Source organism: Xyrauchen texanus, chromosome 9, assembly GCF_025860055.1.
Source record: "Xyrauchen texanus isolate HMW12.3.18 chromosome 9, RBS_HiC_50CHRs, whole genome shotgun sequence".
Taxonomy (NCBI): Eukaryota; Metazoa; Chordata; class Actinopteri; order Cypriniformes; family Catostomidae; genus Xyrauchen; species Xyrauchen texanus.
Genome location: NC_068284.1, coordinates 49,347,924 through 49,354,044, shown reverse-complemented (window position 1 = coordinate 49,354,044; position 6,121 = coordinate 49,347,924).

Here is a 6,121-nt window from a genome sequence, read left to right as displayed (position 1 = left end):
AATAATGTATTAAACAATAATATGTAGAATTGAGGTTTATTTGTGTTTATTTTTTAAATATTAATGAGTTTGTGTTTATTTGTTTATTTATTTATACAGGGGGAAAACAATGAATTTCTGGCCCAATTCAGAATATCTGATTTTCAATGGGTTTCCTGTCCCACAGGCAAAAAGAAGAGGAGAAAAAGGAAAAAGACAACAAAGAACAATTAAAAAACATAAAAAATTAATGAGTGCATGATTGATAATTCAACAGATGTGTGTATTAGTCAGTTTTATTATAGTTAAAGAAAACTAAAATAATTTTTATAACTAAAAAAAAAAAAAAAATGAAACTAAAATACTCCAAAATAAAAAACTAAAATAAAAATTATCTCAAATTAATTTTATTGTAGTTTGTGATACACTAGGGTGAATATGGGCAGAGTGGGAAAGTTTGAAAATTGTTTTTTTATTGACACTTTGAATTATTTTACTTATCAAATCACTTCAGAATCACTGGAGTCTTATGGATTACTTTCATGATGCATTTATGTGCTTTTGGGAACTTCAAAGTTATGGTCACCACTCACTTGCACTGTATATAAATGCACTAATAAATGAAACAATAATACTAGGCACAGCCGGGCTCTCGCATTTTGGGAGTCCTCAGCAGAATTTCAAAATGGACCCTCCTACCTACAAGTACAACTACCCAAACACACCCAACATTAGGGTGACCCAACCATAGGATGTCCTATTTTTCAGACCATAAAGTGTCCGGCTAGGATTTCTAAATTTGCGAAAATGTCCGGGATTGGGCTTTAGTTGCATAATGATGTCATCTAGTCTAATACTTCATTGTGTGTGTGCGCATATTTGGATTGCTTTAACCGCTCTTTGTAAGTCCCGCCTTCTCGCACACCAATTGGTCGATTATAAGAGGCTTGCAGCAGCTATTGGCCAAATTCCTGCCTGTCAATCTCTCCGCTGTTCTGTTCATCATCACACAGTTGCTTGACAGTAGCAGCAAATGACAGTTGAGTGGAAACAATGCAAAACAAAGTTTTGAACAAATAATCCCCATGATTTCGTGCAGGTGGAGATCCGTGGGAAGCAGAATGTGTGACATGTAAAGCTGCACGTATGTGTCTGTTGCCAGTAAAGGTGCAAGTGATTTTGGATTGATTTAGAAGCACACATTAGTGAAACATAAAAGGTCAGCAAAATGTGATTGTTCATCAGGTAAATTAACGGACTGCTTTTTGCGACCAGGTACGCAGGAGGTCACGGGACAGATCCAACAGGTGACACAGGTCGACTTACTGAGATGACTGGCTGATGCACCACCTGTGCCCCCTACTGTGCCAACTTGCTGTGCTTTAGCCACCCTGCGCTCTGCTCGTTGTTGTGAGCGTCGCTCCTCTGCCCTCCGTTGTTGTTGGAGGGTGACTGCCTCCAACTGGCCAGCAGCATCCTTCACAAGCCTCCTCCAAAGAGGCCGATCTTGACACTGCTGGTACCAGTCATCGGCAAGTCCACTCAGCTCCACATCCTCCTTTACCACATCACTCCATCTCTTCTCCACCCTGTGCCGCACCTGCTTAGCCCCCTCTATCTGGCCGAACAAAAGCTGTTTAGGCATGCGGTGGCCAGGCATGCGGGCTACATGACCCAGCCAACGCAACCTTGCCTGCCGGAGGAGCTCACCGATGGGACTTTGTCCACATCTTTCAAAGACTTGTGAGCTCCTCACACAATCCAGCCTGGTTAAACCCAGGATGGATCTTAGGCAGCCCAGCCTAAATGTTTCTAACCGGCGAAGGTGTTCCATTAGGGGGGTCCACGTTTCGCAAGCATAGAGAAGGGAGGGAATGACCGTGGCCGAGAATACTTGAAGCTTTGTGTGGAGCGACAAACCGGGTAGCTTCCACACAGCGTTACACAACCGATGAAAAGATAATGCTGCTCGACTGATTCGGAGTGAGACCTCTGCTGTCAAACCGGAGCTGGTCATAAGCACACTTCCCAGGTATGGAAAACACTCCACTCTCTCCACAACTGCCCCATCACCAATTGGGAGCTGTGGGGATGGAGTCTCTGATGGTACATAATACCCAGGAAGGTGCTTAGTTTTAGTTGGGCTGATGGTAAGGCCCCATCTCTTAGTGGCACGCTCCAGGTTCATCAGCAGCGCCCCCAACTACTCTGAGTGAGCAGCAATCACCAGATCATCAGCATACATAATGTGGTTGACCAATAGGGAGCATCCCTTGACCGCACCCGGGCATCGATCAACCTCCCATTATATCTGTACCAGATGGAAATTCCTCCAGTACAGCCATCGAAGGCTTCACGAACCACATGGTCAAAATAGATATTAAAGAATGCGGGAGCCAGAGGACATCCCTGTCGCACTCCAAGGTGAACAGGGAATGGCTCCGACTCCTGATCACGTAGTTTTACCGCAGCCATCGCTCTGAGGTTCGGAGAGCCGTGAGGCGCTGCAAGGATGGTTGGTGGTCGCAGGTTGCTGAGGAGATGAGTCTGCCTCAATGGCTCACGATCACAAATCGCTCTTTAATTCTATCAAAAAAGTTACTTGCAACACCACTGCTATTACCATCAGTAGGGGAAAGAACGGTGATCCAATCTCTGACCCCCAGGAACAGGTTTGCAGATTTGCTGATCATTTCTATGAGACCGCAGTTCGAGTCCCGTTCGGTGTGTACTTTTCTTGTTAACTAATGAGCATTAACATAAAATGTATGTGTGACTTGTTTTGTGATATTACTTTGTAGGAAATATACACTTTGATTTGATTAAATGGTTAGCAGGAAACTGGTAACAATTAATCAGTCACTTTACTTTAGAGAAAGTTAAAAGTGAAACATTGTTTATCTCAATGATCCTAATGAAAGGATTTTGACAGATGAATTATTCTGATAGAGATGATGAGAATTATATACAGTTTGATGCCATAGTGTGTCAATGAACTAAAGTCATTCATGTATTGCTTTAACTTAGGATCTTATACATCATTTTGACTATTTATGTCAAAAAATATAAATTATTTATATTCAATATTTTTTTTTACCTCACTTTACTCACTATAATATAACTCTTTTGTGATGACTTTATGTTAATGTACATGAAAATTCAAGAATCATGATAGATCTTAGGGCAATCCCACTGATCTGCTCTTCCCAATACATTTTCTTCAGTGGTATTGGTCCACAATTTGACATATGTAGCACTTGATGAATGAGTTGTGTGAAGCTGATTTGCAATAAGTTATGTGCTGTATCTGTTCTTTTGCATCACAGATGATTCAGGGAGGAGAGAGGATGTTGAGGATAGTACTAGAGTGGAAGATTTAGGAACTGTAGAAACAGGCCCAGCCAGAGCAAAACTCAAAGAATACCCTCTCACCAGCTTTGGACTACAGAGAAGTGGTTGCTAGTGTGAAAATAAAATGGTCTGGGCTAAGCCCCGGATGTCCTTCAATGCTGGAAATGCCTCTGTTCATTGCCAAGGAAACATGTGCTGCATGACACTCCAAACGGCTTAGGAAAACTCTGGGCAAGCTTGTACTGCAAAAAAGAAGAAAAATTAAAAGTTTGATATAAAGATCAGGAGCCGGGTGCACCAGCTATACAAAAGTTTAAACTTAGCCTAGTTGTGGCGTAAATGGGCACTAAGTCACAATTTAAACAATACTAAATATTTGAGCGTTGTACGATTAAACTTCTGTAGAACGTAACCCTACGTATAAACTAAATATTTACGGAAGACTTCGAGCAGGAGTAACTGATGGAATAAAAAACAGACAGATAATTTATGACATCAATAAGCTCATGTTTTGCATGACAGGCATCAATCATTTCGATATACTTCAGGATGAGTCGCCCGGTGTTTCAACACACAGGCATGTGCTCAGCAAAGGACAAAAAAGAAGGCTGCAACCCCAGCGAACCGAACCCCCCATTTCTCATTTGACCACACAAAATACAAATCATTGTAATTACTCAATTCTGATTGGCAATTTTAGTTTTATCAGTAAATGTTGTGCTGTCGGCATTAATCCGCATGTAATAATAGTATTTATAGTATTATAGTATACATTTAGTAAACCCTTTCAACCCTCTACCATCATGTTGGAGAAAGAAGTGTCATTGGCTAATACATTTTTGTTTTTACTCGCCAGTTTTGACAACTTGTAAGCATAATATAACTAACAAAATATATTAAGCAAACTGAGGGGGGACACTTCATATATATTCACGCAATATAGTATATAGTAATTTTTCTTTGTGATTTTAATATAATTTTAGCTTTTTAAAAATTTACAAATTTCACATTTTATCAATTTTATATGATGTCATGAAATTGCATTTTTAATAATGATACAAGCTGTTGTCAATGTTTGAAATTTCATACACATTTTTAACAAAACAATTCACAAGGTAGGAACCTAATAATGAAAATTAGGTGACACGATTGTGAAATTTGGCTGACAATTAATTGTGATTTTGACTATGATTACTGTTTTAGGTGTTTCATGAATATGACGATTAATTATACAAACATACAAACTCATTAAGTCATTTATACAAATTTAGCTTGAGTCATATAATAAAATAAGGGTATGATTTCCTTTTCAGGCTTCACAAACATATGAATGACAGTCAAATATAAAAGTATAAAATGTTAATTAAAATAATATTTTAATTATCAAAATATGTCTCAAGAGAGCTGCTCTTGTGACGTCCGCAGTGACGGTTACGTGAGCAAACAAGGTTTGAACATCAACCGTAACAAAATCAAATTGAAGTTCACGGCTTTTTAACACTTCTATGTATAAATATGAACGCTGTTTAATAGATCAATGCAGATAAACATCATATTATGCAACTATGCATCACTTTACAGAGAGTTTACGACTTACTAGTTAAGACTCGCCTTAAGAACATGTGGAGCAACCAAATTAAGCACCGACTTAATTACAAACTAACTAGTAGTTACTAAACCCTTAGTGTGAACTTTACACCCCAACTAATGTAAGACCTTTCGCACAGCTATTTACTCAACCTCATGTCCTTCCAAACCTGAATGACTTTTCTGTGGAACACATTTTAATGAATGTTTTTGTCCATATAATGAAAGTCGATGGTGACCAAAACAAGTTATTTTGCTCACCATTTACTTTCTTTTTTTTTAATAAAAAATACATTTTGGGGGTTTTGCAAAAGAAAGTCACATGGATTTGGAAGGACATGAAGTTGAGTATATGATGACAGAATTTACAGATTTGGGTCAACGTTTCTATTAATATTAAATGTTATAACTATCTGAAACACTTATACTGCATGTTGCTAATGTATCTTAATTGCAAATAAAAACAGTATAATATATTTTACTCTGTTAAAACAGCTCTTCAGTGAAGCCTGACAACTGTCTCCTCATACAGCTTTTCCTCCTGTTACAAACCAATTCCAGTTTTATCTGACATTCAGTGGGATGATTATTGAAATCTAAACTGCAAACAATATCCATGTGCTCCTTGTCAGGGCGGGGGGAGTGTTCGCTAACGTGGCGGCTCGTTTTAGCTTATCGTGGCCGAAACAGCGGCCCGCTCGGTTCTCCCAATGGCCAGTCCAACCCTGATCGGCCCCAAAGTGCGTCGGTCCACTGGGAAAATGCCGGTATACCTGCTCCTCGTCAATTCCAGTTGATCACTTTATAAATGATGCCCGTGAGCTGGACCGTATTCAGGCTGCAAAAGTACAAATCACACACAGAGAATTAATGCAAGCCCACATTATATTCATCATATGTAACCGGTGTTGATCTGCAGTTAGATATTCAACTTGACCAAAAAAGCTAACTTGGTGAGTTATACTGTTATTCATTGTGGTTATTTTCCTAAGTTAAGGTTAGCTGCATAGCTAATATTCATTTATCCTAAGAAAATAACCACAATGCACGTTCAACATAAACAAAAGATACAAAGCATAATTATGTATTCAGAATAAAAACTAATATAAATAAAACAATTTAAAAACATATGTTTGAAAATGTCTACTGATATCTTACCTGAGTTTCTTAAACTTGTTTCTATTGAGGTAACACGTGCGCCGCT